Below are 11,953 nucleotides of genomic sequence, written 5' to 3' on the forward strand. Positions count from 1 at the left end.
ATACTATGGGTAGTCGCATCTGTAAATGCAGGTGGATAGCAGAAGATTAAAAAGAAAATTCACCAATTCGCTACATCGGCATTTCTAACAACCTGTATACTACTTATGCAAATGTTCTTGGAGCAGGAGGTGGTTTAAGGAGGAGACAAAAAGCTACATGAGGACATTTGCATTGTTTTTAAGAGAATTTGTTTTCCTCACAGGGCTTATTCAGGAATAAAATGTTTCCTTCCAAGAAATGATCCTTTACAGGATGACAAGAAACAAAAAAATAAAATACCACTACAGGAAGCAAGGGTACAGGAGTAGATGATTGTAGAATGGAAAAGCAGGGAATGAAAGTGACTCTTAAGTAGGAGGAAAAGAAAATCTGAGAAATAGTGGTGATAATAGGACAGTGAGATATTTGTGGAAGCAGCATTTAAGTCCTCTGAAACAAGCCAAGAGGAAAGCCTAAAGATAAAACATAAATCAAGACAGTTTTTGAGAACCATTACCATATTCCCAGTGGGCAGCATTTGGAGGCTAAAATTTAACTCACTCCTGAGTACTTCCGTAATTAGATATGGAATATTGGCAGTGATAAATAATCTAGTAAAAATACTGACTGGAAGAATGCTGCAAAATAGATATGTCTAGGAATGTACAATATGATCAAACAAAACAAAATTATGAAGTCTAATAAATTGTACTGATTAGAAATGCCCCATTTGGGCACTACTTGGAGTAGAAATACTTATTCTTGAGGCACTATAATATTCCTTTAAATTAATGTTGTTGGATCTTCCCTTTTGTCTCTTCATATTAGAAAAATTTAAATAAAAATGGTGGAAGTAACTGAATTTAATATCATTAACATTATTAGAGTATTTAAATTTGAACAATAATTTTTTTATGAAATTTAAGAAATTTCAGGAATGCTAGACAAGAATGCTGCAAAATGGAAATGTCTAGGAATGTACAATATGATCAAAAAACAAAACAAAACTAAACTAAACTAAACCAAAAAACTGGGGCTTAAATTCCAGTTCCAGCTCTAAATAGCAATGTGACCTTGGGTAAACTATCTCAAATCTCTGCACCTCGATACTTAAGCCTTTTCCTTTTATAGTGTAGCCTATAATATAGCAATTCACTGTATTATTTTCTCTGTTTTATGCAGTATTCTTAAAAGACAAATGAGCATAAAAAATCTCATTAAATAATTGCATAATTAACTTTTGAAGGTTATAGTCCCACTTTCTATTGTAAAACTTTTAGAAAAAGACATGTTTGTCCAAATTTGTAAACCAGATATTAACCTTTTGAAGAGTTTCTTAGAGCTTCTCTTTTCTTTTGGCCCATCATTCTAGAATAATCAAACAGCCTAGAGATTTTCCTTCCAGAGAAGGAACATTTCTTTTCCTTAATCATCACCTACTCCCCAGCACATCCAGTTGAGAAAGCAAGAATCATTAACTTTAGAACAGCTTCCATACTGTTCATTCATTCATAATGGACTTTTGATAATTCAGGAAAGGCATATGTGCTAATTATTAGGATGTGACATGATTGAATCTATATTTTTGGACTGTAATTGCTGATAGTCTTCAGTATTAATTACACTGATATAAAAATGGGTTAAAGGAGGCTAGAAAAGAGATGCCACAATAGCCCAAGAGAAAGATAGACTAAACTATGAGATCATTCAAAGCATAAGCAGCATTTTACTCAGCCTTGTATTTATTTCCCTCTACGCACTCAGTATGACAGTTATTGCATTAATGTAATCGAAGACTGAATTAGAATTACTTGAGAGGGATTGAGAAGAATCAAGGCAATTTAAGAAATGATAGAATGCTTGCCAGCAGCATCTAAAAGTATGGCTGGCTCTAGAAACTCATCAAATGGAAAGACAGAGCTGACTACGAAGGTTCAGGAGCATATGACTAGGAGAATCAAGTGAATTAAGAGATAGCATTAAAAAAAAAATGGAGAAGAAGGTGCAAGTCTGGGATGGAGTACGAACTATTTTTACATGATAAATTTGAGGCACCATCAAGATATTGGGCAAAAGCATGGGATTGGAAAAAGTTTGAGACTGCAGAAATGTCCTTACAAAGTTAATTTATCTGGAGCTAACTTAAGCTCCTTTAATATGACTCAACACTCTTGAACAATCTCTTCAACTGTTTTTGGATTAATTTCCTTGTTATCATGATTAGTTTTAGACTACCATTTTCTAATGGAGAAGTTGGAAGGAAAATGGGAACTTATTCTGAAACAAAGTAATATGGATGGCCTCAAGCCACATAACTTTCCCATCTACATTTTCTTCTTGTACAACTTTCAATGTATAACATGACTTTGTTTTCCTGTTTAGAATATTTAAATCTCACTCAATGTATAAAATACCTTATATTGGCCAAAGTGAGCAGTCCTTTTTTCAATATCTATATACATAATATTTATGTGTAGCTCCATAAATGGCACTTTTATTGTCCCTCTCTAATATTTTTTTGGCTTTATTGAGATATGATTAAGTCATAAGATATTTCAAGTATAAACTGTAGAGATTTGATATATACATATATTGTGAAAGGATTCCCACCATGTAGTTAATTAATATAACATCTCATATTTATCTTTTAATTTTTTTGCTGACATTTAGTTCTACTCTCTTAGCAAAATTCAATTACAAAATACAGTGTTATCAACTATAGTAGCTATGTTTTACATTAGATTGTCAGAACTTAATTATCTTATAGGTGAACATTTCCACCCTTTTACCAGTTTCTACTTATTTCTTGTGCTCCCCAGCCCCCGATGAGCACTTCTCTACTCTGTTTCTAATAGCTTGACTTTTTTTCCCCCTAAGATTCCACATATAAGTGACGCCATGCAGTATTTGTCTTTCTCTGGCTTACTTCACTTACTGTAATGCTCTCCAGGTCCATCTATGTTGTCACAAATGACAGAATTTCCTTCCCTCTCATGGTTGAATGCTATTCTGTTGTATATATACCACATCTTTATCTGTTCATCTATTGAAGAATGTTTAAGTTGTTTTCGTATTTTCACTATTGTGAATAATCCTGCAGTGAACATGGGGATGCAGATATCTCATCAATATTCTGTTTTCTTTGGATATATACATACATATGTATACATATATACATACATATGTATACATATATACATATATATGTAGAAGTGGGATTGATGAAGATGGTAGTCTATTTTTAATGTTTTTGAAGAACATCCACACTGTTTTCCATAGTGACTGCACAAATTTACCCTTCCACCAAGAGTGCACAATGATTCTCTTTTCTCCACATCCTCATCAACACTTGTTATCTCTTGTCGTTTTTGATGACTAGTGTGAGGTAATATCCTATGGTTTTGATTTGAGTTAAGTGATGTTGAGCATCTTTTTGTGTACCTTTTGGCCATTTGTATATCTTCTTTGGACAAATGTCTATCAGTTCCTCTGAATAGTTCCGGTACTATGTTGAATAAAAGTGGGAGAGTAGGCATTCTACTCCTGTTCCTAGTCTTACAAGAAAAACTTTCAGTTTTTCACTGTTGAGCCTAATTATTAATTGTTAATTTACAATTTAATTGTTTGAAGTCTTTTATCCCTAGTCATTTTTTTTTTACCACTCAGAGCTCACAGCCAACTCTGCTCTATATTCCATTTAATAATTTTTACGAACTCCAAAGCTCCACTTTTCCCAAGTTTCTAACATTTCTATTTCCTCAATCGATAACCCTTTATTAGGTAAAGTAAATTGCAGCAGCACTATCCTTCTCCAGACTTCCCTATTTTCTAAGATAATTCTTCTCAGAAAGCTGTGTGGCGTCATTCGATTTCTGCTTTTGCTATGTATAAACAGTACACACATACTGTGCAGTATGGCACTCTGTTTAAGACTATTGCCTTGAGAGCCAGACTGTCTTTGATTCAACTATTTGCTTAACAATTGTGGTACTAGAAATTATTTAACCTTCCTGAGTCTCAGCTTTTTCATCTGTACTTGAGTATGATAATAGCTTCTAGTCCATAAGGTTTTGTGCTGCATATCTTATGTTTGCCCCCAAGATTCCCTTCTCCACTTATCCCTAGCCGGTTCTGTGCTTAGAGAGGCCTACTCGTTCAAACCAAATTATTGAGCTCTCTTTCCCTCTGCCTTCACATTGGACCAGAGTTGGAGGCGGTGGGATGTGAGGTAGGGGCATTTATTCTGCTTTTTTCTTGCCAGATTACTATAGATTGGTTACTTCCACCTATCTAAGACCACAGGTTCTAGCTGGCAACACTTTTCACATAGTCACATTCATTAGATCCCAGTAACTCCATTTGCCCCTTTGGGCCTAGGTCTGGTAAAGAATTCCCTGCTATACAAGCTCTATGCTAGCAATACCCCTTCTTGAGGTAGATTCAACTCCCCTTACATTACTTGTTGTGAATCTATCATTACTTTCCTGTTGGTGCCCAGAGTAATTGAATGGGTTAAATGAGGTAACATATGGCAAGTGCCTGGAAGAGTAAGTTATACAAAAGATATAAGCTATTATTAATATTCCTGGATATTAGAAGTGCTTCTCTGAAATAATTACAGCAGTCATTTATATAGAACTGATAAGTTCTAAGTATTTAATTATAATAACTAATTTAATACCATAACCCTATGAAGGAACTCGTATTGTTATACTTTATCAAAGATGAAACTGAGGAACAGAGATACCCGTGAACAACATAGGAATTAAGATCTCAGACACCCATGCAGTCAAAGATTTAAGTATAATTTAAGTTGACCCATTGCATACACAGCTTACCAACCATAGATTCTCAAATCCAGATGGAAAATACAGTTGACTGATGACCAGGTTTGAACAATGTGTGTCTGCTTACATGTGGATTTACTAAATAACTTGCCAAAGAGCATACCTCTAGGAAGTGACAGAACCAGAATTAACCTGTCAGTCACACTCCAAAATATTTCCTCTTAACACTGCCTGTATTATTTTATGTATGTCCTCTATTAAGCCAGTCATTTGACCAAGATCCGTGAGCTGGTTATTGCAAACCCCTCTCCCTCTCCGGCACAATCAGCTTCTTAGCGGTCAAGCCTTGAGTAGTCTCCTGCTACCCGTTTGGGATGAAACCGAAGTACAGGCTCTTAAGAGCGACCTACCACACTGAGGGAGCTGAAGGTCAACCCTGGGCTCTCTTATCCCGCTGAAGGAACCATAAGCTCAGGGGAGACCTCTCAGAGTGGTGCTGTGCTGCCTGAGAGAGAGGCCAAGAGGTCAGTGTATAACCACTCGTTTAATCTCTTACTGTGGTTTGTCTTGGTCTCTGTGGTGCAGGGAGTTGTTTCAGCCTCACCCTTGTATTCTAGAGTTCTCTCCCGGTGTCTTGTCTATGAATAGTTGTTAGTTTTTCTCCTTGTGAGAGGGGAGAGAATTCAGGAGCGATTTATAACGGGCCTATATTTAAAGCCACCTTGGTGACGTCACTCTGCTTTCAACCAATCATTCTGAAGTCTATTTTCACTCTGATATGTCTTTAGTATCGCTCTGTTTCTCTTCATTTATCTCTACTAAATAATAAATAAATAAATAAATAAATAAATATCTTGTTTCTATCCACCATCATAGTTAATTTTTGTGCTTATATAAAATTTCTTGACCAAATACTAGATTATTCTGCATCCTAAAAAGTTAGTTGACATGAAAGTACACGTGCATACATAATGCACCAAAGAATAGAAGCAACATTAAAAGCTTAAACTCTCATGTTTTAACAATGCGCTTGAATATGAATTTAAAAAAAAATCATATAACCTTAAACGATGCTAATACAGAGAAAAAAGTATCATTATTGGGTTAAATCAAGTATTGTAGAGAAAAGTATCAGAAAAAAAATCTCCAAATAAAAAGCACATCTTGCTATTTTAAGATATTAAACAAAATAACATGATTTTAGATATAATTTCAAAACTCAGTTTTAATTCCTTACTATTTTGAAATAGGAAATATCATTTAATTTTATTGGATTTAGTTTAAATGAAATATAATTATCAAGTAATAACGTGTATAGTACATATTCAGCATGTTATTAACCCAAAAATATTTATTTATTTTTATTTTATGTATTGATTTGTACTATATTTGTTTTTCCTAACAACAGTGCTTCCTGTTTTTTCTCAGAAGGAGAAAACCTAACATTTTAGGAATAAAGGAATACATGCTCTACTGAACTAACACGGTACTCAAAAAATAATGAATTGTATTTACTTTTAATTTAATACATATATATTATTGTAATCTTTAAGAAAAATAAATGAATTTTAAAAGCCTACTATGTGCCAGATATTTTTCTAGTTACTGTGAAAAGAAGAAAAAATAAGATTCAGAATCTGCTCCACAAAGCTTGACATTCAGAAAGGGAGATTAGATATAAGGATAAAACATTTCAATATAGGAAGAATGAAATATCCTGTGGGAAGCCCCAAAGAGAGAGACATGAATAGTGATTGGAAATTATCCTGGGAAGCTTAAAGAAGAATTAATCATTTGAGTTATGTTTTAAAGTTTAAAAAGATTTTGAAAGAGAGAGTATGATAATGAAGAGAGACGTGGTTCTAATGGAGAGAGCTGCTTGAGTACAAGGACAGTGGCAAGGAAGTGAAAGGCACATTCAGCTTAACCAAACCCATTCCTCTAGGGTATATTGTGTCCTAATATGACAGCAGAAAGTAAGTCATGAACAGCAGGGTGGTGACAAACTGTGTAGATTTCTGAATGCTAGCCAAGGAGTTTAGATTTCTTTGTTGAAAAGTTAAGTGTTGCTACTTTAGAAAATGCATAACCTCATCAATGTGTGAAATAAACTGATGGTAGGAGAAAATAATGGCAGAGAGACCAGTAAGAAGAAATCCATCACAATAGTCAATGTAAGGGACAATAAGTATTTTAATTCTTTTAATGTCTTTGTGAATTTAAAGTCGGTGAAATATGTAAGACACATTTGGTATGTACTGTTCAAAATGGTCCCTAAGTCTATACAGAATAGACTAGCAAATTTCTTCTCAATAAAGAAGTTTATTATTTGACTAAATGACTTTGTACTTTTTATTTGTGGACTCTTTATGAGTAAATAGTTTGAATTTACTAAGGCAAAAGTAAAGAAAAAGTGCAGAGCAAACTTTTGGAAACAAAGAGCAAGTTTAAGTAAAGGGGCAGTTATTACAAAAAAGAATTGTAATAGAATTTAAGCAAGAATCGAAGAGCTCCCTGCAAAACAGCAAAGACTTGCTGTAGTCCCTGTTGTGTATTTATAGACACTGACTCACCCTCAGGCATTGAGAAGAACACAGCAGTTTGGAAGCTGACACTCAGCCTCTCTGTACGTCTGTAGGACTGGCACCTCACCTCTTGACAATCATATTGACTTTGAGCCCCACATCATGCATAAGCTCCATGGCTGGCCTGGGTACTGTATACCTGCTTCCAACACACATCCTAATTTATTTTTTCTGATATTCATTGTTTTCTAGCATTTAAGGAGTTGGAGTTCTCATGAGACCAGTAGATAGTCTGGTGAATACCTTGTTCTATGAAAGTCTTATCAAGATACTCAGAGCTGGGCAACGCCACACTCCTTAAAGCACAAGGGGCAGATAAAAATAGTATTTAGTATGTTTAATGAGCACGTGCATTCTTGGCATCTAGACAAGTTTGTATTTCCTAAGAAGGTAGTATGCTGTGAGAATTTTAAAAACAGAGAAAAACCCACCAAGCTGCAGTGCTATTTTTTATTTTTCTATGCAAATTTTTTTAATTGCCCAGCATTTTAATGTTTATGGAAAATTTGTTCTTTTTTTATATTTATAGTAATACGATGTATGCAGCTGTTTATTCATTAAAGACAGTTGGTTTATGATCCATTTGGAAATAAATGTGAAAAACCATCATGCTCCTTAACAATAATAACAAAAGAGGGTATAACATATAAACTAAATTTATAATAAATGCATACTGTGATTTCTTTCTTAAATATTTTATTTCAATTAGTCATTCATAATTCAAGAATATTTAACTTTTCTTTATTAAAGTAGGCAATCAGAATATTTCCTGTAATTTTGTAAATACTTCTTAAGTAAAAGTCTGACTATCCCCAAATGAGTTATTGTTCTAATACAGTTTAAAACTCAAATAAAACTCTGAAGATGACTTTATTCCTTATAAAATAGTTATAATATTTTATTATCACCATTATCAAAATTTAATTGCATATATTGACAGTTGGAAATAACATGTCCCAAAAGATAATTCATTTTGAGTCAAAGGATAGTCCCTCATTTGAAAAGAAAGATCAAAGCAAAGGTTTCCGCCCATCAAAATTTTAACATTGATTTTCATTCATCAACTCAAATTTACAGGAATTTGAGAGTGGAAAATGGAAGATAGAAATTGTATATAAATAGTGTAGATATAAGAAAAAAAATAATAAAATATATTTTCTAACAGAGATTAATATACCTTAGTGTAGAACCTACTATTTCCTCAGAATCTTAGACACATAGAACTAACATCTATAGTTAAGTAGAAACATAAAAATAAGATGATTCTTCAAGACCAGTATGAAAAAAAAATTATATTTTGTATTTTTAATTTTCCAGTAATATGTTCCAGGACACTGGGCTGTATTTAAAATAATTTTATAAATATAATATAGTTTACTAAAATTATTTTAAAATTAAAAAAGATCCCATAGAAGAGAGATTTTTCACAATAACATTTTCAGGTGAAAGAGATTATTTCCCACCTTTTAATATAAATATTCTGAGACAATCCATCTATTAATTCTATTTTTATAAAATGTCCTTTTATGAGATTGTCTAATGTGTGAGACATTTATAATTTCACTCTCTATAATTAAGCTATAGAAGAGAAAATAATATATGGTTTTATTTTTTTAATTGAAAAAATAACTAGGAAAATAGTTTAAATAATGATGTTTAATAGTAGGATAATGTAGACACTAATAGTATATCTTACAAATCATTAGCGGGTAAAATAGAAAAGAAAGTTAATACTTATAGTCAAAGAGAAGAAATGCAAGAAAATTAAAAGGTCAAATACATAAAACAAAATGACATAAGATCAACATTGGTCGTAGTAATGAAGGTAAATACGTAAATACCCTTATTTACGTAAAAAAGCTCTAAAATTGATCTAAATACTGAGATTATATGCATCATGTAAGAGGAAGACCTAAACAATAAAGAATTATATCACTAGAAAACAAAAAGTGAAATATATAAGCAAAAGGAATCAGTTGAATTTATACCTCCAAGATATACTCATTAAAATCATGTCCTTGAGGAAGATATGAGGTTATAGGAAATGCTCAAAATATGAATAAAAAATATATTCTAATATTATATTATATTATGTATAGATATCCCATTACATAAATATATATTTAGACATTATAGGTAGCTCAACACAAGGTACAATACAAGTTTGCTTTGTTTCCTCTTTTATAAAATAGCTAATCATTTAGATTGAAAAAACCTACAGTTACCTCTTGGAAAAAATTTACTGACATTAATTTGTTTTGTAGAAATACATTAGTTAATGTTAAAACAATTAGAAGAAAACAAATTACATGCTAGGTTTTCCAAATTTTTATTGTTAATATTCAGAAATGTTTGATTCCATAATATAAATTATATTTTCTATTTGCGAGCTTAAACATGTCATAACATATTTCCACCATTATTGGTCCCTATTTATACAGAAAATTGATAGATTCTTTATTTCAAATTTACTGTTTACAACACTTTAAATTTTTCTTGTGGAAGAACATATAATTTCAGTCTAAGAAGACTGAATTTAATTATGACAGTTTGTTAAAATATATGCTTATTAGATGATAATTTTGTAACATTATAGTTTAGATTACACCTTAAGTTTTAAAACAAGTAATTTCTACTTATAAATATCACTTTACTGACATTATTGACATTTTGGACATGATAATGCTTCTTGGTGGGGTGTGGAGTAAAGGGTAGAGTGGTAAGAGATGGAAAGGGTTTTCTTATATATAAAAGATTGTGGGAAAAGGACTTGAGAGTCTAGGTACTCATGTTACTTATTGAACTATATAACTGTTTCAAGGTCTCTAGAAATCTTATAACCATGCAAGGAGAAAGACTATACTAAAGAAGACTTTTGAATACTCTGTTATTACCATGTTTTCTCTGTGATCTTTCAGATGGAAGCCCTGTCTGGAGTCAGAAGGAATCTTCAAGGCAAATTCAGTTCCCTAAATCAAGATTTGAACACCAGCACGGTAGTAAATATATAATAAACAAAAAAATTCAAAAAATAGATAACTAAACTAAAAATAATACCAAAATTATGGTTTGGAAGGTAGGGTAGATACTGACCAATCAGGAAGTAAATGTCTGCCAGGCATATAGAAAGGAAAAAAAATGTATGATGTCAAGAAAATGATAGAGAAAAATTTTTTAAATGACCTTAACAAATTAGATGCCAAGTGAAGCACAAAAGGTAGATTTGAATTCTGCATACCTGAAAATTGTATCATTCATTTATAAAAATAAACTTATATGAGTTAAAGTAACTTACCAAAACAGAAATTCTCAGATGGATTTATAAAACTAAGATCTGGCATTATGTAGCAAACAAAAAACACACTTTGAAAGAGGAGGGTGGTGGATTTAAAAAGCGTGATAGTAACAGTGGAAGAATATATGCAAAGACAAAGGAACCAAAGGAAGGCAAAAGTGGACATTTTAATTCTTCATGAAAGACCAATAATATAAGTAGCTCTTGAACATAAAGCTTCTATAAATAAACATTGGAGAAAAATCTTTGAGATCTTGGTGTCACAGTTTTCTTTGACAGGCCATAAAAATTACAAATAATTAACTTAAAAATCCAGAGTACATCGAGAACTCCTGCAATTTGCTAATAAAAAGGCAAATACAATTAAAATAAATGGGCAAGATCTTAAATGGATGCTTCAAAGAAGAATATATAAAACGAGCCAGGACACATATAAAATATAGTCAACATCATTAGTAATCAGGGAAATCAGTTAAAACCACAAAGAAATTCTATAGATCCTGGAGAATGACTAAAATTAAAGAGACTGACAACACCCACCATTGACAAGGATTTGGAGCAACCAGACTCTAAAATTGCCATAAACCAGACAACCACTTTGTTAAACTCTTTGGCAGTTAGGCACCTATTATTTAACCAAGCAATTTCACTACTAGATATTTACACAGGAGTAATGAAAGCATATGTCAAAAGAAGACTTCAAAAAGCTGTTAATAGTGGCAGTATTCATACTTCCATAAACTGAAAATAATTCAAATATCAATCAACAGGAGAATAGATAACCAAATTGTGGCATATTCAGTTAATAGAAAATTATTCAGCAATAAATGGGACAAATTACAAACACATGCAAAAATATAGATGATTCTCAAAACTATCGAATCCAAAAGACAAACACAATAAAGAGCATACTGTGTAATATCCCTTCGTGTGTCAAATGACAACTTCAGACAAGGCAGAGGCAGCTGTATCAGACAGCGAGGGGTTGCTTCAGATGGCAAGAAAGGCTCAGAGGAATTTAGACTTCAGGTACTAAGAAATATCTGAATCTACCAAAGTACTCCATTTTAATTTTTAGAGTCTCATTCTTTTCTAATGTACACCCTAAATTTAAATAAGATATTTAGGGAGGCTATGAATGTAGCTTACTTTGTAATTCAGCAACTCAGAAGATCAGACTGTTTCTCGTTTTTTATATGTTAAAATTATGCTTTCAAGGATCAGATTCCACTAGGAAGCATAAGAGGATCTCTCATCTTCTGATTATTCAATGAGCAAGGATTTTAAAACCCTAAGCTTATTTTTT

This window comes from Pteropus vampyrus, unplaced genomic scaffold, assembly GCF_000151845.1.
Source record: "Pteropus vampyrus isolate Shadow unplaced genomic scaffold, Pvam_2.0 Scaffold10, whole genome shotgun sequence".
Lineage (NCBI taxonomy): Eukaryota > Metazoa > Chordata > Mammalia > Chiroptera > Pteropodidae > Pteropus > Pteropus vampyrus.